We start from the raw sequence: 27,502 nt of genomic DNA on the forward strand, positions 1-27,502 counted from the left end.
AGAGCAGTTTGAGGATGTAAAAGCCCAGTTCGCAGCTTTCCGCAAAGAGCATAACCAATCAGTGCCACTTCCTTCTCTTCCACAAATCCAAGCACCCAACCACCACTATCAGGAATCTCTCATGCCTTCACGCCTCCCAGCACATCAACCGCATTCCCACCCTTTACATCTACTTCATTCCATGCATCTAACATATCTAATACTACTTTTACACCTCCTTTCACGTTCACTGCATCATCACACCAACCCCCACCCAAACCAGCTTTAAGCTTTGCGGAGCACCCCTACTACCAGCCTGCACCTCAACCAACCTTCACCTTTGGTGAACAATCCTATTGCCAACCCCGCGCCAGCCAACTTTCAGCTTCCCAGGGCAATCCTATATTCGACCTCCCAACCATCTTCGGAGAAAATGATCTAGAATTTGCTACCCCACCTCCCCTATTCCAAACCCCCCTCAAGGATGATGTAGAAAAGTTAAAGAGATGAGGCAGGTAAAAGGGGTGCACAATTTAGGGGTCACAGATTTTAAAGAGTTATGTCTTTACCTCGACGCTAAGCTGCCAGAGAAGTTCAAGAGATTTTGAAAAATATGATGGGAAGAGTTGCCATCAAACTCATTTGAAAATCTTCTATGGGGATATGTTCCAATACGGGTCCAATGAGAAGTTATTGATCCAGATGTTCCAAAAGAGTTTGACCGGAAATGCGAGAACATGGTTCGCTAACCTGGAGGAAGACAAGAAGTCTTGGAAAAAAGTCTCAGAAGCATTCATTGACCATTTTCTTACAATATGGAATTGGTACCCAATCGAGCCGATCTAGAACTGATGAGTTAGAAGTCAGGGGAATCGTTTTTGGACTAAGCTTATCGTTGGCGTGAGGTGACAGCCAAGCTCCGCCATCCCCTGCCTAAAGAGGAAATGGTTAAGACCTTCATTAGGACATTTAAGGATCCCTACCATACATTGTTAATGGCTTAACCATTGAAGGATTTCAGTGATGTTGTCAAGGGTGCTGTGAGGATAGAAGAGTCCATGCGTATAGGCGCATGAATCCCGTCATAGTTGGGGCAGGAAACCCAACCAGTTCTACTCCTAGATCAAGGAGGCCCTCACCTAGACCGAAGGCTGAAACTGAAATCCATGCAATCTCCACCTATGCCCTTCCGCAAACTGGCTTTGTAGCCACTGTTCAGCCTCATTCCCACCTATCAAACCACCTTTGGTAATGAACCCTCCACCTTGACCACAACCACCTAACCCAGTGATGCCTTATCAACCAGAACCTCTAGTAAACCCCAAATTTCCTCCTCCCAGATATAACAATGTGCCTCCCATTGCCTATTCCCCAACTTTCCCTCCTCACCCCCACGGGGAGGTGAGAAAACTTACCCACATTCTCAGTTGTTACCCACTTTGGTCCAGGAGGGGTACTTGAAACTATTGAAATGGAAGCCGCCTCAAGAGCCCAAACCCAAGCATTATGACAAGAATGCATATTGTGCATTTCACCAGGGGCCCGACCGCATCATAGATCATTGCATAACATTGAAGTTTGCTATCTAGGATTTGATTGACAAGAACCTGATTACCTTTAATCTAGTATCAGGCTCCCCACCACGACCAGGTATAGGCATAACACAAAACCCTCTTCCTAATCACAAAGATGGTCCCAGTTCCTCCATCAACTTCATAGAATGTGGAATGGAGATCTTTGTTAATTCGACAGAGGGAGAAGAAGAATCCCATCCCCAGCTTGTCTCAGAGCTTTACAATGATTGTGCAATTGACCAAGATGATCATGTTGATCCAGCGCATCTGATCTGCCTAGGAGAGGTTACCAATTGGAGTGTCTATCCCATAGTGTTAGGAGCCGGCACGAGATTAAATCATTTTCTCAGTTTTGAATGTAATGCCAGAGTGGGGAATCAGTGCTCTCTACCCCACTTCTTTTCATAATCGAGAGTTTCTAATGTAAATAGTCAAAATACAATCATGTTTTATGTCATTCCATGACACTAGTGGAACTACATTGGGCCTGATCCCTTTTGCGAGTGTACGTAGTGCAGCCCATATCACGGGCTCGGCCCCTATTTTGATTTTTTTTTATTTCCCCCCATTACTTGTTCCTTTACCTCTCTTGTTCCCAAGAATTCACATTTGAGCTGTACGATTTCGATATTGAGTTAGACTTTGCCTTCATGAGCATTGGACAAGAGGATCCGGGTGAGGAAATTCCGAAAGTGCTTCTTGATCAAATAGAGCGATTTGGAGAGAATAGGCCAAAAGTTGAATTTGAGACCATAAATTTGGGTATCAAGGGCGAGCCAAAGGAAGTATTGATTAGAGCGAACTTATCCTGTGAGCAAAGAGCAGACTTGATGAAAACAGTGACATTTTTGCATGATCTTATAGAGATATGCCTAGCTTGGAAACTGATATGGAGATTCCCAGTTATTCTGATGCAAAACTAATCAATGCAAAAAAAAAAAGAAAAAGATAAAATAAAAGAAAATAAAAACAAAAACAAGGAAAATTCAAAAATAAAAGAGAGGAAAAAAAGAAAGAAAAAAAAAAAGAGAAAAAGGAGGATGAAATATAAAAAACAAGGGATTCAAAAAAAAGAACAAAAAAAATAAAAAAAAAATCCAAAATTCAAAAAGGGGGGAGGCGGAAAGATGTCAGAATGCTTTGTCCTAGACCCGTAACCTGGCGAATAATACCCAGGTTAGTTATCGAGTCGTGGCACAGAATCCTTTCCATTACTTCTCAGCTAGCAAATTTGACCATTTCCTCCTTAATGAAGCCAAGTTCCATTTTGAACTACGTCCAGCCCGCTCCCTTTCAAAGGGGTATGTGGAGCAACCCATCTCATGGGTCAAGCTACTTCCATAAATAAAATATTATTTTCCCCTGTTTATCCTTCCTTTGCCTAAGATTCTTACTTATAAGAGAGTGAGTAGCCCTTTCAAGGCTGCCTATTCGCAAATGAAAGTAGACTTTGTTTCCTCTCAAAGTCCCAAAAGCATGCTTGAAGAAAAGTCAATCAAAAGTTTTTCAATCAAACTTCCTGTTGACCTCCCAACCCATAATAAAGTCATCATCTTTATTCAAACTGGGGCAGAATTGTAGCTACCCAAGCATAGTCCATTACTCTTGAATAATGACTGAACTGACACAAAATAAAGACATCGTCCTAACCTAATGCTCTTTCAATTAATCAAAGAAAGGATTGGAGGCCATTCTCGATCGTTCTTCTTTCCTCAATAATCCCTTGAATTCACAAAAGTCGCTAGTTAACCAACTGAACTTATGCATTAGACATTTTTCTACCAAACCAGCAAACCCATAGGATACACCTCGGGGATCATCAAAGGTATAAATAAAAAGAGAAAGAAGAAGGAGAATATCCAAGGAGGCTTTAGTCGATTTATGCTTCTTTAATATGTGAGGTGCAGTCAATAATGAAATGAAGGGAGGCCATCCTTGGCCGCTTGTTTGACCTTGTGTAGTAAAAACCCCTAAATGGCCCTTTGAGCCTCCTGTCAACCTTTTCTTCACAATAAACACTTCCCAACGAGTGGGTGTCAAAACAAGCAGAATGCGATCATAATAATCGAGCAAAAGCAAAACTAAAAAAAAAAAAAAGAAAAGAGGAAATGAAATTTTGGTAACTTTGTTGATAATGAAAGTGGGGCAATTATCACAAAAGATCAATGCAAAAGTGAATGGGCAAATGGAAAATCAATAATCAATTAAAAGAAAAGAAACTGGGGCAGCTAAGATGGTTTTATCGCTATGGGATCTTTCATGATGACACCCACATGTTAGTTTTGATTTTCCCTACCCATTTACATTTCGCCCTAGAATAAAGTCCTCCCTGATCAATAAGAAGGCATGGTTCATGTTGGTGAAGAATATGAAGATCAATCTCCATCCATATGCATATGGATAAGAAGAAAAGCCTTGAAAGAAATAAAAAAAATTGAAGATGAATGATGATGAAAATATGATGATTTTCCAAGAAGTGATCCAGGCATTTGATGCTTCCCATCAATTGTTATTTGGGCCTTTTAACCCTTTGTTTGCGACTTCCTTCCCATACTACGTTTTGTCTTAATGAGCAAGACCTCATCGATATTTGAAAAATCAACAAATTAGCACTGGACAAACCTATTTGGCCGGCAATGAAGGATCATAATCGTCACTCGCTCCATTAAAGTATCAATTTCATAACCTACATTTTTCGTTCAGCAAAAAAAAAAAAAAAAAAGAAAAAAACTAGGGCAGACCCCTTGTGATAAGGCATTCCTTACAGTGAATCCTTTGTTCAACAATTTACAGTTCCATCATGCATGCTTTTGAATTCAAGGAGTTTAAAGTAGTGATCGGATACACACTCTCATGTGATGCGAACTAGACATATCCCATTTGGACGTAATTACTCTCATATGAGTTGAGATTAAAGGCACTTTTGCCCTTGAGTTTTGCAGCTTGTCCTTGTCACCATTCCCATATTTCATACTTGTGCCACAGTTTGAGATGTTTTGACCTTTTCAATGCGTACTCGACTTCTATCTTGGTCCTACCATCACATCATATCCTTTTGCTTATCTAGAAAACACGTCGATCATGCCAGTCTCTATGCTTTGACAGACATCAGAAATCTCGTTTGTAAGTCTACTTTCTTGATTGAGTAAATTGATAATAAAATAGAGAAAAGATAAAAAAAGAGCAAAATAGAAAAAAAAAAAGAAAAAGAAAAGAAAGAATGAAATGAAAGATAAATAATGTCTAAAACTTTGTAACAATTATTTTACATTGTCTTATATCAAAAAGAAATTATTAAAATCCTCCAAAATGTTTCAAAAAAAAACTAAAGAATATTTGTTGGTGTTTTGTGATTGATTTATTTGTCTCTTACATGATTTTCTTAGTGATAGATTTACTTTAATCCAATTTTCGCAGATCCAAATGTACTTTAACCCAGATTTTCCCAAATCCAGATTTTGCATATAACTTTAATCCAGATTTCGCAGATTTACTTTAATTCAGTTCTTCACTGTCTTATTCCAAATCCAGATTTCGTAGATTTATTTTAATCCGGTTTTTCACTGATTTTCCCAGATCCAGATTTCCCAGATTTACTTTAATTTAGTTTTTGTAGATTATCCTAGATCCAAATTTCCCATATTTAATTTAATCTTGTTTTTTCGTAGACTTCCCAAATCCAGATTTCCCATGTTTACTTTAATCATGTTTTTCGTAGATTTGCTAGATTTACTTTTTGTCCAGTTTTCACAATTTGATCACATATCCAAATTTCATAGGTTAACTTTAATTCAGTTTTTCACAGATTTTCCTAGATCCAAATTTTCGCAGATTTACCTTAATCCAGTTTTTTGCAGATTTTCCCAAATTTACTTTAATTCGGTTTTTCGCAGGGTTTCCCAGATTTCCTAGATTTACTTTAATTCAGTTTTTCACAAATTTTCTCAGATCCAAATTTTCCAGATTTACTTTAATTCAACTTCTGTAGATTATCCCAAATCCAGATTTCATAGATTTAATTTAATCATCTTTTTCGTAGATTTTCCAGGTCCAGATTTCCCATATTTACTTTTCCTAAATTTCCCTAGATCCAGATTTTCCAGATTTACTTTTAGTCCAGTTTTCACAGTTTTATCCCATATCCAGATTTCACATATTTACCTTAATCCAGTTTTTTGCAAGTTTTCCCAAATTTACTTTAATTCAGTTTTTAGCAGATTTTCCTAGATTTACTTTGATTTAGTTTTCATAGATTTCCCCAGATCCAAATTTCGCAGATTTACTTTAATCCAATTTTTTGTAGATTTACTTTAATTTAGTTTTCGCAATTTTTCTTCCTAGATCCAATGTTCGCAATTTTACTTTAATCCAATTTTCACATATGCACCAAGATCTGGTTTTCGAAGATGTACCTTGATTTCGTTTTATTTGTTTTCTTTCAAGGCAAATGTTCCTTGATTCCGATGGTTCTTGATACCTAGGAAAGGTCACCTTGCCAAGAATAAAACCGGCCTAAACATGATGAAATGATGCTGCAAAAGAACTCTTCTTTTTCACCTTGCCATAATCCTCTATCCTCGTCTCATCCCTCTTCAAAGCTTGTCCTTCGCAAAAATCCCTATGTACTTTTGGTCTTTGTTGTTCCGTAGTTTCCTACCTCACAACAAAGAGCGGCAGCTGTTAGTACTCGATTTTTGCTTGGTCTGCCGCCTGAACCTCCAAGGTACCTCCAAACACCCAATCAGACCCTTCCGCTCCCTCCGAAACACCCAAAAACCCAAAAATCCCAACTTTTACCCTGAAATCCCTCATATCCACCATTAAACCTAATTGATAGCTATCTGATGGTCCCGATTGACCTCCACTTACACATCAACCATTGAATTGGACACAACCATCAGACTCAATATGTCCCAAAATACCTTTGCTACCCTTTAATCGCACCAAGATTCTATTTCAAGGATTCGGATTGACCGGATTACAAATGTACCCAGTCCAGGCCTAATTGGGCCAATTAGGCCTTTTCTAGATCTTCTTGATATTAGGCCTATATCAGGCCCTTTTCCGTATCAAGCCCTTTTCTAGATTAGTCGTACAAAACCCCCTTTGTAGTCAGACATATCTTAACACCATTTTTTGACCCCAAAATCCCCACCATTGAACCAGAAACCCAACTTGACCCCCTTAAACCCAGTCTGACACATTTTCCCAAAATTACAAAAATACCCCCACCAAATTACCAAAATGCCCTTATCCAAAGCTACCCAAATTATTCCCACCAAAGTTTACTAGAATATTCCCTACCCAAAATTACCAAAACATACTTGATCCAAGTTACCCCAAATTACCCCTTGACCTAATTCCCAAAATTGTCTCTCATTCAAAAATTCCCCTAAATTCCCAAAATACCCTTGACCAAAATTACCCGAACTACCCCTTTAATTAATTCCCAAATTACCCCTAACTTGATTCCCAAAAATGCCCCTCCTTCCAAAATTCCAATAAGTCCCCAAAATTCCCTTAACCAAAGTTACTCGAATTACCCCTTGACCTAATTCCCGAAAATGTTCCTCTTCAAAAATTCCCCTGAATTCCCAAAATACCCTTGACCAAAATTACTTGAACTACCCCTTTGACCAATTCCCAAATTACCCCTAACCCAATTCCCAAAAATGCTCCTCCTTCTAAAGACACCCCTCATCCCCAAAATACCCCTAACCAAATTCCTAAATTACCCTCCATCCCAAATTCCCGAATTGCCTTTCTTACCAAAATTACAAAATTACCTTTTGGACCCCAAATTTCCTTTGAACCTAACTTGCTGAAACTCCCCTTCCATCTGGAAAGTTGACGAAACCTCCCCTCCCTCTTGTTATAAATAGGAAGCATCATTCCCAAGAGAGGGGGGTCGAAAAGAAAAGAAGCAGGGAATCAGAGGGGTCTTGAATCTAGAAGAAGGGAGAGGCTCTCGGCGCTTTCCTCTTTAAGGAGCTGTCGAGTTAAGAAGAAAGGGAGAGAAAACGAGGAGAAGAGAGAGGGGTTTCGAGCTGAGTGAAGAGAGATAAAGAGAGAGAAATCTGAGTCAAGAGAAAAAAGAGGGAGAAGGGGGAAGGAGCTCGAGTGAGAGAAGTTTGAGAGGGGGTTTGAGTGAGAAGAAAACTGAGAGAGCTGAGACCTGAGAGTTTCGAGTAATGTTGTTTAAAAATGGTGTTAGGGGAAACATTAAAAATGGTGTTTCTCCTAATGGTTTGCTATCACACAGACCAAGAAAATCGTTACTTAATAAACGGTGCTATCAAATAATGTTCTTTCCCCCAATGCCTAAATGACAATGACATAACACCGTTTTTAAAATAAACAACCATACAACCAAAAACCATCCTAGTTTTTTGCTTTAAATTTGTTGCATCAATAATTATAATATTATAAGATGTGAGTTACTCAATAATTGTAAATTTAAAGATATAAAATAAAAGGATATTATTAAAAATATTAGAGAGATGTTTAAATAATTGTTAATAAGTCTTAATAAAATGACTATTATATACCACACATAACTTTGCTTATTATATTTATCTAAATATATTATTTTTATAATACTAAGTTTTTTATTAATCTAATATATCTTCAATTGTTTGAAATCATTTTAAAAGCAAAAAGATATGCATGGAATGACACAACTATTATATATATTTATAGGTTTCTAATAAAAAATATATATTCAAGATGTAATATTTATAGATAATAAACACTTCTAAAAGTATATTGATGTTTGTTTTTTATAATAAAATTTTATCTAATGACTTGTAAAATCATAAAACCAAATAAACATTATGATGTCACTGGTGAAATGCTACTCTTGCTAATCTTTCAATTAAAACTAAACCCCCATCATAACCATTTAAGCATTTTATTTAAAATATGTATATAATTCAAATACATAATAAGTTTCTCTTTTATATAAGCAAGTATTTATAATATTCTTTTTTTTATTTTATATTACATAACAATGATCATGGTTGATTTCCAATAAAATTCCCATGAAAGTTGTGTATACATTTGGTTTGTGTGTTTTAGCATTTTTATATAATATTTATCTAAAAAATGTATAATATAATTTAACCTGAAATAAAAAATAATTGTTAATTTAGTTAATAAAAAAATGGCTAATTTATATGAACTATTAATCAAAATATAAAATTAATAAAAAATCAAATAGATATATAGTTATGTAAATTGTATAAATTATTTATAATAAAGATGCAACTATTCAAGTGGTAATTGATTTTATATTAACAAATATAAGAATTTAGATAGATTCATTATACACATGATCCATTAAATATAGTTTATGAATGATATAACAAAAATATAAATATATATTATAAAAGAAATATAAATATTCTTAATGAAATAAAAAAAAAGAATATCGAAATTGGATGAAATTTCATTAACATGATGACTTAAAATATAAGGCAACATGGTTAGAGCCTCACTCACCCAAGAGAGTCATCTCTTAACTCTCTCCGAAAAAGCTCTAGTTTTCTCAAAACAAACGCAAGAACTTAAATCTCTATGACTATATGATTAGAAATCCACTAACAACTAACCATATGAATCAATATTTCTTATATATTAATTATAAGTTGCATCTCTATAACTATAGACTACATTAATAAACTGTAAGGTTATAATAACATAGTTACAACATTTTTAACAATTTATACACATCATAAGGCAATAAAAAATTATTCTTTATTAATGTTTAAACATTTATACTTATTATTCATTCCATTTTTAAAAATTAAATAACTGATATTATTATCAAATTTTCATTAAGAGATACTTAAATATTTACTTCCCTTATTGTATCATCTATTTGACAATAAAATGAATTAGGTTAAGATATTGTTAAATATTAAATGCTATTCATTTGTACAAGTATCTATAAAAAACAATAAAATACATTGAAATGTGGTGTGCTTTGGTTTTGGGCTATTGGGCTCTAATATGATGTATTTGAAATGATAGGTTTTAGAACTTATTACTCACATTCTATATTAAGATATCTTAATATATTTTAAAATATTAGGATTTAAAATATAAATATTAATTAAATTATATTAAATTAATATTTATTATATATAATAAAATATAGTGTACTTGGTAATATGAGATTTTAATGTATCTTAAAATTTATAATATATTCCATTTTAAAACTAACTATGACTTATTTAAAAATGTTATAAATTTTAAAAAATATAGTTTTAAGCATGTCACATTTCATAATTAAATAAAATGAGCACTTATTACAATACTAAACATCATTGCTTTAAGTTAATATTAATATAAAAAACATAAAGCTAGAAGCAAACTTAATAAAAAAAATGTTCTCTTTTTTGTTCAAAAAAATAGTAGTGGGCTCCTAAATAATTTTATTAATGAAAAATATTTTTTCATCATAATCTTTGAATAATTGAATATTGCAAAGTCATAAATATTTTTCTACATTTGTTTTAAATACCCAACCCTTCATGTGAAAACTTTTCTCTAACAATAATAATTAATCAAAGAAATTATATCACTATCAAAAAATAAAAATAAAGTAAATAAGAAAAAAATACAAAAATACAAGGGTTTACATGATTTTATAAATTACTTATGCCCATAAACAAAAATAAAACAAAATCAATCTACAAAAAAATCTAAGCAAAGATTTCAAAGGATGTAAAAATAAAATATAAAGAGCAACCCTCTTTTTCCCAATAAAAATACATTTTTATTGTAGAAAAAAAAATAGGAATTTTCTTTTGACCTCAAACATGTCTATTATAAAAAAGTTTCAAAGTATTAAAAATGCTATGTGCATCAAAAAGACAAATTTAAGAGAAATCGGGATACGCATGGATACAGACAAAAAATTAAGATACGCATAGAAATGCTATAAATGCAGGAACGGAAACATATTATCTAATAAAGTACTTAATTCAGTTCCAATGTTCCAAGTTTCAACTTCAAATTTTTAATCTATTATAATTTACAAATTAAACATTTGAATCCAAAGTGTAGGTATTGTGGGGTCCTTGGTGAAAAACCTTTGATCATTTGTTTTCTTCAGGTGTTCTAGCTTCTAAGTGTTTGAGGTATTTTGTAAGAAATTTTGAGATATCAATACATCCCTCTCAACACATTAAAGATTGTATCTTGGATTGGTGGAGCCTTTGTAACAAAAAACTCACAACGCCGTCAAGTGCTCATAATTTTGCCCTCAATGTCATTATGGAAAGAATTGATTGAAAGATGTAGAAGGACTTTTGATGGTAAATTCCTCTTAACAAATAAGATTATTCAGCACATTGGGAATTAACTATTTTACCTTAATAATGTTGTGTCCTCTCCAAAATCTAGGAATGATAATTGAAGATAGGCAATTACCTTTCTAACTCCCCTCTTATATCTTACAAATGAGTAATTGGTCTTCTCCTTGTGGAAAATTCAAGTGTAATACTGATGATGCTTTTAGGGGAAATCTAGGCTTTAGAGGAGGTAGCGGGATTGTGTGAGACAATGATAGGTTTCTAGCAAGTTTTTCTAAGTCATATGATCAATACACTTCTATTCAAGCTAAAATTACTGTCAATCAGGATGGTTTGTAATTATGCTACAATTATAATACTTTCAACGCTGAAATTGAATGTGATAATTGCACCATTATAAATCTTTTAAATTCTTTGGGTATTGCACCTTGGAGCATATACTATCAAATGATTGAAGTTAAAACTTTAGTTTCTCATCTCTCTTGCTCTATTAACCATATTTATAAAGAAGTGAATAAACCTACAAGCTTTCTTACAAAACATGGAGTTGATCACCTAGAGAATCCCAACTATTACACTCAGTTTTTAAAACTCCAAAGTTAGCTTAAAACCCTAGTGTTTGAAGACACTACTGGTGTTCTTGTATTAAGAGTCTTTTAATGGTTTAGGTGGGTCCAAGAGGTTCAATGAGAGCTTATTGTTATTGGGATTTGGGGCAAAGTGGGCTATGTCTTCCCCTATACTTTTTAAAATATTTTTGCTAATGATTAATAAAATTTTAAGATGACCAATCATTCACCTGAAGTAAATTTTGGGGTTAAAAAAACATTATGCCATAGCCCACTTGAGTAATGCTACGGAAGAAGATTAGAGGCTATAGGTTTCATGGGATTTCTAAAGATTTTTAGTCAAGGCTAAGAAATTCTTAACCCTTCTAAAGCTATTTTGAAGAGTATAAATTTCTATGTGTATTGAACTTTTTAGAATTATCTTCAGTCTTCTTGTATTGTGTAGAATGTTGTAAGATGATATTGACTCAAGAACATCCTAAACTTATCTTTGTAAATATCTAAAAAATGATTATTCTAGAAAGATTCCTATAAGGTTTCACTTGAGGATATGGAATATGTGGTTGATATGATGTGTAAATGTGTGACTTGGATAAAGAATGTGCAATTCAATGACTAAATTACGAATGCAGAAATTAAAAGAAGGGTTGCACCTAAAGAGGTTGGATTGCCTATAAATAGGACACTCTCCCATTTTAAAAAATGATCTAAGTCTCCCTAAGAGATTAAGGTGTCTAAGAGTAAATCTTATACCTTTATTATTGAGCTAATAAAGAGTATTTTTGAACTAAGCATTTTTAAGTTCCTTTGTCTCTTAAGTCTTTTAACTTTATTTTTTTAGGAGAATTATAAGTGATCCATTTGATCTAAGAGCCAAAGAGAATGCTCAAGGTTTTAGGATAACTTGTGGACACAAAAAGTGTAATCGCAAGACCGCACATAGTTAGGAAAGAGACTAAACGCATGACAAGTGATTAAGAAAACAAAAAAGACATTGAACTACACATTTTCTCAAACCATGTCTTCTCGAGTTCCAAGGCACATTAAATTTTTCACTATTTTTTGTAAAATATCAAACAAAACACTATCTTTTCTCAAAACATTATTTGTTTAGTATTATGGCTATTTATTTTAATAAATATTTTGTACCTTTTTATCTTGAAAAATGAAAAATTGTGTGATAAACATTTTATACTTTTTAATTTAATGTTGTTTGGCAGATAAGCACCACATATGCTCAATAGTAAAATAACGGTTGGGTGTTAGGGGAAACATTAAAAATGGTATTTCTCCCAACGATTGGATACCGCACAAATCAAGAAAATCTTTATTTAATAGATGGTCTTACCAAATAATTGTGTTTCCCCCAATGCCTATATGATGATGACCTGGCAATGTTTTTTAAATAAACGACCATCGAACCAAAAACCATTTTAAATTTAAGCTTTAAATTTGTGGCATCAACAATCATAATACTATAAGATGTGAGTTACTTAAGAATTATAAATTTAGATATATAAAATAAAAGGGTATTTTCAAAAATATTAGAGAGATGTTTAAAATTTTGTTAATAAATCCGAATAAAGTAATTATTATATATCACACATAAGTTTACTTATTATATTTATCTAAATATATTATTTTTATAATACTAAGTTTTTTGTTAATCTAATCTATGTTGAATTGTTTGAAATCATTTAAAAAAAAAAGATAAACATGGAATGACACAACTATTATTGATGTTTGTTTTTTATAATAAAATTTTTTTAATGACTTATAAAATTATAAAACCAAATAAATATTATGATATCACTTATAAAATTTTAAACATTCAATTAATAATAAACTCTCATCACAATCATTTTAAACATTTTATTTAAAATATATTTATAATTCAAATACATAATAAGTTTCTCTATTATATAAGAAAGTGTTTATAATATTATTTTTTAATTTATGTTACACAACAATGTTCATGGCTGGTTACCAATAAAATTCCCTTTAATGTTGTGTATACATTTGGTTTGTGCATTTTAGTATTTTTATATAATATTTATCTAATAAATATATAATTTAATTTAATTTGAAATAAATATAATTATTAATTTAATTAATCAATAAATGACTAATTTATATAAACTATTAATCAAAATATAAAAATAAAAAATCAAATAGATATATAAGAAATTATGTAAATGGTATAAATTATTTATAATAAAGATGCAACTATTTAAATGATAATTGATTATATATTAATGAATACGAGAATTTAGATAGATTTATTATACTCATGATTCATGAAATATAGTTTATGAGTAATATAACTCAAATATAAAAAAAGATATTTTAAAAGAAATATTTTCAGTGAAATAATAAAAAAAAATTGAAATTGGATGGAACTTCATTAACATGAGATGACTTATAATACAAGGCAACAAGATTAGAGACTCATTTACAAAGAGATGACTCTCTTAACTCTCTCTAAAAAAGTTGTATGTTTCTCAAAATAAAATAAAAAAGAAATTTGCCTATAATTTTATATTACAAAGTTTTATATAAAGAACAAAATTTAATTGTCAAAACATTAAATGAAAAACTAATTGGTAGAGCTTTTAATGTAAACTAGATATTATAAATCCACTAACAACTAGTCATATGGTTTTGTATTTTTAGACTATAATTATATATTGCATCTCTATGACTATATGCTACTTTAATGAACCTTGAGGGTATGATAGCGTAACTATGGTATTTTTAAGAATTTATATACATAATAAGGCAATAGAATATTATTCTTTATTATTTTAAACATTTATACTTATTGTTCTTATCATTTTTAAAAAATTAAATAACTAATATTATTATCAAATTTTCATTAAGAAATACTTAAACATTTACATCATTTATTGTTTCATCTATTCGACAATAAAATGAATAAGGTTAAGATATTGTTGAATATTAAATATACTGCATTTGCATATATATATATATATATATATATATATATATATATATATATATATAAAACAACAAAATACATTGAAATGTGGAGTGTTTTACTTTTAGGTTACTAGGCTCTACTATGGTATGTTTGAAATGATAGGTTTTAGAACCTATTACACATTCTATATTATGATAGTTTAATGTATTTTGAAATATTGGGATTTGAAATATAAATATTAATAAAATGTATAAAATCAATGTTTATTATGTATAATAAAATAGTGTACTTTGTAATATGAAATTTTAGTGTATCTTAAAAATTTATAATATTTTGCATTTTAAAACTAATTATAATTAATTTAAAAATATGTTATAAATTTTAAAAAATATATTTAAGCGTGATTTAATAATTAAATAAAATGAGAAATTATTATAGTACCAAACATCATCTCTTTTAAGTTAATATTAATATAAAAAACATAAAGTTATAAGCAAACTTAATAAGAAAAATGTTTTCTCATCTTTTTTGTTCAAAAAATAGTATTAGGCTTCTAAATAATTATATTAATAATAAAAATATTTTTTCATCTTAATCTTTGAACAATTGAATATTGGGAGGTCATAAATATTTAGTTACATTTGTTTTAAATCTCAACCCCTTCATGTGAAAATTTTTCTAAGTAATCCACCTCAAAAATTTGAAATTGTTGCCCCCTCCTAGTCTACCCTATAAACCGCATCCTACTTGTGAATTATTAATAAAATGTATAAAATCAATGTTTATTATGTATAATAAAATAGTGTACTTTGTAATATGAAATTTTAGTGTATCTTAAAAATTTATAATATTTTGCATTTTAAAACTAATTATAATTAATTTAAAAATATGTTATAAATTTTAAAAAATATATTTAAGCGTGATTTAATAATTAAATAAAATGAGAAATTATTATAGTACCAAACATCATCTCTTTTAAGTTAATATTAATATAAAAAACATAAAGTTATAAGCAAACTTAATAAGAAAAATGTTTTCTCATCTTTTTTGTTCAAAAAATAGTATTAGGCTTCTAAATAATTATATTAATAATAAAAATATTTTTTCATCTTAATCTTTGAACAATTGAATATTGGGAGGTCATAAATATTTAGTTACATTTGTTTTAAATCTCAACCCCTTCATGTGAAAATTTTTCTAAGTAGTCCACCTCAAAAATTTGAAATTGTTGCCCCCTCCTAGTCTACCCTATAAACCGCATCCTACTTGTGAATTTGGCATAAACCCATAGGTAGGATACAATTCACCCCTAGAAATCCTAGACCCACCCTAAGGGTGGATTGAACTATAAAAACCCTAAAATAAAAAGAGTAAATAAGAAAAAATACAAAAATACAAAAGTACAAGAATTTACATGGTTTGATAAATTACTTATATCCACAAACAAAAATGGAACAAAATCATTCTACTAAACATCTAAGCCAAAATTTCAGAGGATGTAAAAATAAAATTTAAAGACCAACCCTCTTTTTCACAATAAAATACCTTTTTATTGTAGCAAAAAAAAAAAGAGAGAGAGAGAGAGAGAGAATGATCTTTTGACCTCAAACATGTCTATTGAAAGAGCTCAAGATATAAAGTCAAAAAAAAAATACTAACAGTTCAAATATCTTGTTCTTTACACAAAACTCTATTACACTTTTATATAAGAAGTACCCTTAAGTGATGTACATGCGCCTAAGAAATAATTAGAAAAATAGCCCCAAAAGTGATGTACTTATAATAATTGATGTAGCTCAAGTATAGAGAGAAAAAAGAATTTGCTCAAAGAAGAAATAGAAAAGATTGACAAAAATTGGATAAAACTCCATTAATGTAAGGTGGATTGCAAAGAAGCAATTAGGTTAAAAACCCACTTGTAAACAATGTTTTTTTAGTATTTTCCTCTCTCCCCCAGAGGGCCTCACCCCCTTTTCCTTCTCTCTTTCTCTCCGTCACTCCCTCTCCTTGCCTCCCATATCTCCGCCTAATCTCTTTCCCCAATTTTCACCACACATCTTTCTCCTCCTCCCCGTCGTCATTCTTTCCCTTCCATTTTGGTTTTCTTCCCTTTTCTGTCCCTCCTATACCCCCACCTTCCATTCCAAGAGGAGGACCCAACGTCTTCCTCTTGAGGGAACCCTTTAAATTTAAAAAAAAAAAAAAAAACATAGGACTGCTTCTTCAGAAATCTTCTTCAAAAGGTTTTATATGACTCAAAGGCAAGTAAACCCTCAATCAATTTCATTGAAAGGGACAACAACAAATACAATCTTCCACCTTGGTTTCACAACAAGGCTGCTATCAGCCCATCTCTACCTACAAAGGCAAATTGGTGATGCAAGTAACATTTACATTAAGCCTTAAGGTTGCAATCATTAATCTCTCCAAACAAAGGAAAGTTCTAAACTCCTTTTACTTCTTTGATTTTTATTGATAATACTATCGAATCAGATATTCTTAGTAAAATAAAATAAAATAAAATCTTGTTTGTTTGTTTACCTCTATTTAAGTCCCCTATCATCAATATATGAATGTATATGTTTCCATCTAATCATATAAAAAACATTTCTACATAATACCTGTCCTTTCTGCATAATTCCTATCATTAGTAGAATACTTACATTCATATTTAGATCTTTTTTTATGTGCATAACTGAACTTACTTACATGATTCCTCCTTTTTTTCATTGGTTATCTTGTATGCCTACTTCCATGTTGCATGACATCATCAAGATCAACAGTGAGTACACCTCTTGTCGGTTGCATTTTTAACCCCTTTGATTACTTCTTTAATTTTTCTTTTTTTTTTTGTAAATCATATCATAACATTTAATACAATAATTAAGTCTTTTTGTCTTATGCCCAACCAATTTTAGTTCATTGGGCTCTATTTGCTTAGTTATACACAACTTTGAATTTTTTGCCTTCATGTATTATGAATAAAAAAACTCTATTTGCCTTCATGTACATTGGTTGGCTTGCTTTTCATTTTAAATATCCTTTGTCAGGAAGTTTGCATTCACTATCTTACTTCATTCTTTTAACATAGTTTACCTTTTTTTATGTTTCTTTCATATACCTTTTTGTGTTTTCATCAGCCACCCAAAGGAACTAAAGACCCATTCACCCATGAAATGACTATCAATTCGTAAAATAAAGACTCAAAGCTTCATAAAACAATAAAAAGAACTTGATGCCTCTAACTTAAGATTACAAGACCTTATATAAGGAACAACAACTAATTGTCAGAGCATTAAATGTAAAACTAACTAATAGAGCATTTAATAATTAGAAACTTGCTAAAAAACTAGTTAGACAATCCAATAACAAATTAGCTATTAGAAACCTACTAACCAAAATGGCTATTAGAATCCCATTAGTGAGTTTAAATGTAAGTCCATGTATCTTATTCTTTGAAAATGATTTGATGCTTTTTAAAGTATAATTTTAAATTGCATCAATAATTTACTCAATAGAGTTTATTTATAAAAAGGGCATCATTCCCCAAAAGACATTTCTCTCTTTACTTTTCTTTTTATTCTTACTTACATCTCCCATAAAGACACTTGCTTGCATCTACTATAACATGTTCAATAATGTATTCAAACCATATAATTGGTTTAATATTATTATTAGCATATATAAAATTCTAATCAGTCTTTCCAATATAACAATAACTGCACATTTATAAACCTTTATAATTTTATATTAAACAGAAAAATGTAACTTTTAGAGTTTAAAATGCCGATAAAAATCAATTTTTTCTTTAAATTAGGCACATGTTTAAGTTTCATCAATAACACAACACCATCATACATCTTAATTTTAATTGCTCCTATCTCAAAATTCTTACATGGTAAATCATCTCCATCAAGACATTTCCACTATTAACTAAAGTATAAGTGGCAAACTAGTTCCTAGTTACTATTAATAGTTATTATAAGAAGTAACAAATTGTCATTACTACTTAAATAGCTCTCTACCATATTTATGTTAGAGGATTTTTTTTCTATTGTTTTTTCTTTGAGTTTACAATATGTTTTTTGTATACCCCAATTATAGAAATAATTGCATTTATATTTTTAGATTTATATAAATATCTTAAATTATTATAATTTTAGAAACATTATCTTTTATTGGATCTTTGACAACAATGGCTTCATTTTTCAAATCATTAACAAAGTTAAAATACTAGTCATTATATGCAAAATATTAAAAAAAAGATAGAAAATTTGTATTTGTTGAATCTAAAAATACATGAGCATTTATAAAACAAGAATTTTTAATTCTACTAAAACTCTATCCTAACACCTCTCTCTCTCTCTCTCTCTCTCTCTCTCTCTCTCTCTCTCATCATAACAGGATAATCACATCCCAATTTTATCTTACATAATATTCCCTAATACACCCCCCAAACATGAAAGTCATATATATGTATGTGTTTGACAAACCTCCAACGTAATGATGTCTCAAAATCATTAAATCAACTATATTATAAAGTGGCAAAGCAAAAAATACAAGTTAGTATATTAGTCCTATTGCATCTTCAAAAGAAGAGCCCCCATGGTTTGAAACCAAAAATTGAAAATGGGCCAAAACAAGCCATCAATAATTTCATTAGATTAGCCAAAATGTTTCTACAATTTGACTTATTGAATCAATCCAATAATGAGCTGCATTACGCCAATAAAAAAATTGGTCAACAAGGGCCAAGAAATACCATAGTAAATCAATCAAATGCCTTAATACGCTAAAGCAAAAATGGGTCACTATGAACTAAACTGAAAATGTCACAATGGGCTTTTCATTTTTGTGTTTTTCTAAAATAGAATATTAGGCTTCAATGGGCCATATTGGAGAAGGACATCAGGTTTATCAAGTATTTTAAACTAATCAGTTTGGACTAATTTAATCAAATAAGCCACTTTAATCGAGTGAGCCACTTTCTTTAACATACAAGAGAAATAAATGCAAATGATAAAAGATTCAAATGCATTAATAGTGTACTATACGAGAATGAACAAATGGTAATAATAATCAATGGGAATTAACTCTACAACTTACTCATGTGGTCCTCAACTCTTGTCTAACAATGCTGATATAGACAGTAAGAGATGAATATGCTCCATATCTTCACTACTAGAAAAATCACCTACAAAGGCAACAAAAAATGCTTTTAAAAATAGAAAAAAAAAATGCCTCTAAAAAGAATAAGAGGCACTCAAGTGATTGACTCTAAATGCCTATCCTTCAAATGTTATAGAAGCATTTGATTGATAATTAGAGGCACATTTGATAAATGCCTCAAAAAATAAGATATTAAAGCACATTGTCATGCCTCTAAAGCATTGTCGCTAAAAGCATCATATACAAGCATGTATGAATGCCACCAAAATGTACATTTTTAGAGGCATTTTAATTAAATGCGAGGCACACTTATTTGTCTGTAAAGGTAATTTTAAGAATTCTAATTATGCTTTATAGTAGCATTTGTAATTGCCACTAAAAGTATAGCTTGCTCTTATTTATTTGTATTTTATAAAATTATTTAATCATATGTAAAGGTTATGTAAACTTATATAAAAACATAATTTGCTATTTAATTAAAAGATAATAATTATTTCTAAGTATTTTTCATATTAATTGATACAAATTCAAAGAAAAATATCAATCCTTCTACAAAAACATATGGAATAAAAAATACAAAAAATAATTCACTTCCTACTCTAAAAAAGGAAAAAAGTAGTTCATCTCGACAGGTACCATCTACATTCTTTTTCTTTTACAACTTGTAAGAAAAAAATAGTACAACAAATAGCAAAAAATTAGTCAAATTAGTAACTATAATTTTTTAAAAATAAAAGATCTTTAACCATCTAATTATATGTTGCATGCTTCTTACCTTAAAAACAGCCTTGGGTGGGTAGCACCTTCCTAGTCTTGCACCAAAACACTACATTTTGTGACTTAATACACATTTACGATTTCAAGGTATCACCTAATTTTGTCTTTTTTGTGAATAGATATGTATATCAAGATGGGAAAATGGTGATGATCTCAAGCCATTGATGACTAAATAGGTATACCAAGATAAAGTAGTTGAAATCTTAGTTTTTTAATGAGAAAGCAACTTAATGTGTTCAAAAGGAAAGAATATGGAATTGATTAATATTGTTAATCAGTAAAGCTTTTATATTGTTGTAATTGATTAATAAAATGTGCCTAAATCAGTCCCCTAAAGAAAACATTATACTTTCATCAGTAGTTCATCCACGGTTCAACATGAAATATTTGCACTCACAGTATTAGCACCAATGTATTCTAAGCTGGAAAGTTTAATCTTGTCAATCTCCAAATAGACTTATAGTTGTGCTACAAAATTCTAGGACTTATATTAAGTTTATCCTAGTTTACACTATAGAATTCATATGATCATGTGGTGATCCTCTATAAATTTACTTTCATCTGATTTAGTTTGCCCTAGTTTACTCATAAGGTTGTGCTTGGTTACAATGCAAATAAATTTGCACTGATGCAGAACCATGGCAGTGCAAATGATTTGAGTTTTTTTTTCAAATTTTAGCTTATTTTGTTTGATTGCAGTACAAAATAAAGTAAATTAAGACATGAAGCAGAATAAAATAAAATACAAAACAAAATTAAACAAGAATTTGCATTTTTTACATTTGCACTCCGATGTATTTGTACTAGTGCAAATAAAATTGCACCGCAACCAAACATAGATCACATTCAAACAACCAAACAGGGGAAAATGTTGAGCTTCTATTTCCTTGCTTGACTAACACTTTCTACTCAAATTTATACTTACATTTGTATTTGAAATACACATGGATCCATTATAGCTTATAAAAATTTATAATGTATTTTCTTTTGTAAACAGAAATTTCATTAAGAAACCAAATGAGAATGAATCAACAGTACTATAAAACAGAACCACCACACTTCAGATGCCAAAAGACTTTGATCCATGAGGCAAAAATGAAAAAAACAATTCCCCAGTGTCCCACAAGCTTCGTTGGGCAGGCATGACTCATGATTCATGAGCAACTTCAGGATGGCATTAACCCTCTACGTCTTTAATCATCCAATATATAGTGCCCATAAAATCCATCAATGACTTACCATCTGTCTTTCCTAAAAAACTAAAACAAAACTCAAGCTCAAGGTTGCCCCATTGGGATGATTAAAACTCCATACTAGAGAGAGGATGGCATTAGTTTTTTGCCTCTTTAATCATTCAATGTATGGTGTCCATAAAATCCATATCAACCAATGCAAAATTTAAAGTTGGTTAAGAGAGGGGTCATGATTGTCAACAATCATAATCTTATTTTAAAGTTTAAATCCTGAATTTTAGGATTGTGGTTTGTTGTGCCTAATCATGAATACCAGGCTCATTTCAATCAAATTAATGCAAAGATCATTGTTATTACCTCTTTGTCATATTTCTACAAAGTCGATAAGATCTACCCTTCTGCTCAAAGGTTTGCATGGGTTTCCATTCCATAGAAATCTGAAAAGTCAACCATAGAATTTTTTTGTGTGATATATACATTGTTCAAAATGATATGCTGGTTTCATATCTTCCCCACTAATACAAGGAGTGAGTGACATGAAAAGATTGGAAATACCAACCCCAAAAAAACAGAAGACAATTAAATCATCAAGCATTAATAAGTAGATATATTTGGAAATGTGGTTTGTAGCTGACCTTGAATCCAACTGGGTGGCTTCTATTGATGGTTTGTAGCATACCTAAAAGTAATAATTGAATATTCTGAAGATAAAGAGTTCTACCTCATTGTAGTCAACAAACATTTTGTTTGTAGGTAGATAGGCTTCTATTGATGGTGTGCAATCTGGATGCTTCCTAGATGGAGGGCAGCTCGGACATTAATTGCTTAGCTAGCCGGTCGAACTACAAGAAGGGGATGCTCAATGGACCTAGGGTGGCTTACCTGGTGTGGGCACTTTGATGCTTATGTTAGTACTTGGTAGTGCGAATTGAAAGCTTGTATACTACTAGGTTAGTGAGAAAACAACCACGTGTACCTTGTGTCGTTGGGGTAGATGCCCTTATATAGGTGAGTTATCATAAGTCTCATGAAATACCTCCGAGATCTTCAACCCATGCTATTAGGAGCCCATTCGCACCAGGAGGTGGACTTCGTGCTAGCCGATAAGGCTTATCGAGTTTGTCCGATCCAGGCGGGATAAGGATAAGACCTATAGACGTGTAGCGTGATCCCGAAGAGCTCAGAGACAACTGGCTTGCTTCTAGAAATTGGCTACGTGTTACCTCGGTAGGCCAGGCCATCACGAGCTACTTGGACCTCGGTCTTGGCCGAGGTGCCCGAGGTACCCAAGGTGACCTAGCCTGCTGAGGTGGCAGGAAGTGCCAAGTCAATATCCAATCAGTAGGTCGCATCCACGTGTCTGTGTGTGAGTACGTCAGGCCAAATCACCCCATCATCTATCATTGCCACCTAATGCATAAAAGAAGCAAGGCACACTTCTGTAAGAACTTCAATTTATAATTCCACTCCTCTTTTCACTTTATGTATGTATTAATGTGTGGGTGGGGAGTTTAAAATACTCATTGTTTCATCACTTCTTCCGGTCAACTTATGTATGTATTAGTCTATTTTAATCACTACTTCCATTATTTTCAAATCATATTAAAATTACCACAGAACTCCACAAACTTTCCAACAACACCATGAGTTCAAATCAGCCCCCCACACCACATTCCCGTCGTGTATTGGGAATATCTCCTAATGATAATACCATAAATGATGATGTCATCATCGGGAGATGTTCCTAATACACAGCGAGGATGTGCTGTGGAACGTTGGGGGGCTGATTTGATCTCCAACACCATGCTTCCTCAATATTTGTGTCACAGTAAACATTTGGGAGAATGTATTTATCGATGGTGGACATCAATTTTCCCCAAATAGATGATCGATTACATTTGGTAGAATGTATTTATCGATGGTGGATATCAATCTCACAGTCAACATTTGGTAGAATGTAATTGATCATCTCATAATCAATTTTCTGATTTTTTATTATGAGATGATCAATTACATTTAACTAGTTGGGGGTAACTCTTCTCCCCTTAATCCTACTCTTTTCCCTTTCAATATGAGATCACTAAAGCTCAATTTGAGAAAAGTGCAAACATGAATATGTACAGTGCAAATACAAGGTTTAAAAATATTATATACAAGATTTTGCACAGTACATATTTGTATTTGCACTGTTTCCAATTGGTCGTTTAATAACATAGATGAATTGGCAAAATTGGACGTCTTATAGATTTGACTTTTAGTGAACATGATTTTAAGCAGGTTCTGAATTTGGATAGATTACTGTTCTCTTGAATATTTTATTATTTAGTTACTTTGTCCATTAAAAGAGAAAACAAAGGTTTCAGTTCAACAACTTAAACCATTACCAAACAGCTCCTAAGTTATACCCTAGAACTGATTGAACATGACAAATCCAATCACTTAACATTTAAGGCCATAACATACAACCATGCTGCTACACAAGTAACCCTTCTTGTGATGATTTCACTCTACATAAACTAGCCTCCTCCCAAGTAACCCTTTCCCTGCTTCAAACCTACGATGTGATGACAATCCTTGATGCTACCTTACCTATATATGAAAAGCCCTAGGACTGATACAATTCAAGCTCCTATATCAAAGAACCCATTCACCAATCACCAACATGAAAGCAAAACTAGAGAGAAATTTCAGATGGGAAAAGAATCAGATCCCCTCCCCTTATAGAGAATCCATAACTACTCCCACCTCCTTCATTCACCAATCAGAGAATCATTGTGTATGCCTTGCAGTAGATCCTTCCCCTTCTATCTTATCCCTTCCTTACCTGCTAGCTCTTCCTTCCTTTTATATCCTCACTTGACTTTTATCCAGCCATCCCCTCTACTGCCTTAGCTTCACTCTAACTCTCAAAGCACCAAACATTCATATACAAATTCATCTTTCCCCAAGAAAAAATGAACTCATACTTAATTGACCAATTTTATAGTGGAGAGGGGAAGGAGGTAATTAATTTCAATCGAAGTAATCTATGACCTCCAAGATAAAGAAAGGAAATGAAATTTCAAATTTTGAAGAAAAATTGCACATAGAGCATAAGGATTTTGGATGGGGAATCCCCCCTCCCAAACCTGAGTGAATTCAGTAGGTGGTGTTCATTTAGGAGTTATAGGTCCCTTTAACAAATAGAACTCATACCAGAGAAGGGGAGGAAGTGATCATCTTGGATGTTCTGCCTTGGACAAAAGACTATTTGTAACCATCTTTTAAGAACAAAGAAAATGGTGCTACCTAGAGAGAAATGACCCACAATATGGCTAAATCCCAACCCCACCCTTCAAAAGACTACTGGTAATCAAATTAGAAAAACCAAAGATCCATCAAGGAATGATCAAAACCATCTCTGCTCTAACCATCAACACCTTTGAGAGTCACCCTGCACATCTACCAGCTAAAACCTTGGAGAAATGCATCTACCTGAAGCCATAAAGCGAGGCTAAAATTCCATTTTCTTCTATTGTATCCTTCCTGTAATATCTGTTCTTGTCTAACCAAATGTGAATTAATGTGTAGATGTCTTACTGTTTATTAATGGATGACGTTGCAAAGGCTGGACATATAGATGAAGCTATATTAGTTTTTGAAGAAATGAGGAGAAAAGAAGATATATGCAGTCTTGTGTTTTTTTGGACAAATATCAATAACCTGTTTTTACTTTTTACTAAATTTTGGACTTTCAAACTTTGATGGATTTTTTGACATCCAAACTTCTCAAGTACAAACAACAGCAATGGGCTAGAACAAATATATTGTTTGTGATTAAGATGATATATAACCCCTTACTTGCCATGTTTTACCACACTCTTTCATCTATATAGTAGAGACTAGAGGACAAATTTTTGCTTTATTTTTTTGTCACATGGAATGCTACATTCTTCCATACACTATCAAATCCTTCTTAAAAGCATTATTATCTCTTGTTCCTGAATATAAATGCTCAAAGACCTTCATCTAACTCATTGAGCCTTGTTCCTGAATTCCTTACTTTCTCCGTTGTCCAGAGAAGACAGGCAGCATATTACCTTCACTTTCCCTAAATATGCTGCCAATGTCAGTTTGTCATTTTCTTATAAGTATCTCCCCATGGCCCTAATTCACCCCACAATAGAATATCCTTTGAGCTCAGTTTGGAAAAAATAATATAAAATACAAGATTTTGCACTCTACATATTTGCATTTGTACTCTTTTCAAACTGAGCCTTGAAAGTTGATCTTGCTAGAGGTAGAATCTTCCATACTGTATGTTGCTCCAGGGATCTCCTTGGAAAAGCAATTCAAGGACCAAGGTAGAAAGAAATCAATGACATTATTTCCCTCACCAAGTACCATAGACATCAACATATTTCCTATTCTAACAACAGTGAGTTTATGATCATTTAATTTTGTCTGTCTCTCTAAGTCAAGGACACCAATCCTGATATGTAGCCCTGTTGCACAAAGAAAAACGCGCTTTTAAAACTTTCAAGATATTCTTAACTTCCTCAGTTTTAGAAAAACAAAAAAAAAAAAATGATATTATTTTCATGAATAGACAAGCAAAGGCACTAGGGTATCACCATCACCAGCAATGTGATCTTTAGGCTCTACACATTATATATTAGCATTAAAGTAGTACTCATTAAAAAATCTTGATTAAAATCATTTTATTAACATGCTTCATGCATTTTTGTTTCTTGTTACACATCTATAATTTTTTTCATAACTCAAGTCATCTTTTGTCATGCTTTTTGTAAAATTAGTTGTAACTGAAACACTATTAGGTGTTTAGTTCTTATTGGCTTAAAATAAAATTGAATTTCATTTTTTGGTTTTTTATTTCTGGTTAGCTTATTAATATAGGATTGAATTGTTCTTATATAATGAATTCCTATTACTTACAAAAATAAAGAAAATAAATTACAAATAATTAACAAAAATGTTAAATAGCTATTTACTTAAACAGTATGCCTGAAGAGTGACAAGGGAACAAAAAATATATTAGATCATATTTCAATTATTTGAGATATGTTGTGTATACCTTTATAGGGCCTTCCCTGCATGGACCCACCAATTTTTACTACATGGAGGAATCTGGTGGCTAATCCAAACCATTTATCAAACCGGATTTGGCCACATGCAAAGTTTGAAGTATTAGAAAAGCAAAAAGCATAAAAAAGGCAACCTTAGCTGTGTTTGATTTGAAGGAAAAGGTAGGGAAAGGAAGGGAAAATTAGGAAAACCCATACAAGGTTCGTATAGGTTTCTTCATCTTTCCCTTCTTTTCCCTACTTTTTCCTTCAAACCAAACACAACATAAGAGACAATGATGGATACAATGGAAAATTTGTCTTTGGGAACTTAGATAAATCCCAAAAATCATTAAAACACTAAATTTAAGGATCAAATAACTATAAATAAAGTGCATACATATAAGAAATGCTTACTATCATAGTTTATATGAAGCGTGAACCTCCAGGATGCACTTAGCTTTAGAAAATAGTAGACAAATTAAACAATATAAATATCAATGTTACTTAAAGATCATAAATTTTAATTAACATTAATGAAGTTATTTTTTTACTTTCTTTTTGAACATTTTGGTTGATAGAGGGAGGACAAGAGTCCCCATACTTCAACGCTCGCACAGACCTCCCTTTCCTCTCATTTTTCATACATGTGACTATTTATTTTATACTTAAATTAATATAAATATAAAAAGTCACAATAAAAACTTTTTATAATTTTAACTTTCTCTAATAAAATCTATCATTACTCTCTAATAATAACATTCTTAACACTTTTTCTCTCCAAGAATAATCTATGTGTGCCATGGCTAAATGGTTAAATTGGTTTGGGCTTCTCATATTGATCTTGGCTTTGGGCCGTGTATCAAACTAATTAGGTTGGGCTCATACTAGCCCTAGGGCAGGAGTAACCCATCCACCCA

The 27,502-nt window shown here is 31.7% G+C and overlaps 1 long non-coding RNA gene across 1 annotated transcript in view; it reads left to right on the forward strand.

Moving 5' to 3' along the window:
* LOC148846358 (uncharacterized) overlaps positions 1 to 23,099 on the forward strand; it is a 42,230-nt gene extending 19,131 nt beyond the window's left edge. The window contains exon 2 of the long non-coding RNA XR_016101888.1: positions 22,273 to 23,099. This is a non-coding gene — a long non-coding RNA (uncharacterized LOC148846358). The remainder of the gene's footprint in view (positions 1 to 22,272) is intronic.
* The last annotated feature ends 4,403 nt before the right edge of the window (positions 23,100 to 27,502 follow it).

Source organism: Nelumbo lutea, chromosome 7 (genome assembly GCF_056320005.1).
Source record: "Nelumbo lutea isolate HS-2025 chromosome 7, American lotus-T2T, whole genome shotgun sequence".
Lineage (NCBI taxonomy): Eukaryota > Viridiplantae > Streptophyta > Magnoliopsida > Proteales > Nelumbonaceae > Nelumbo > Nelumbo lutea.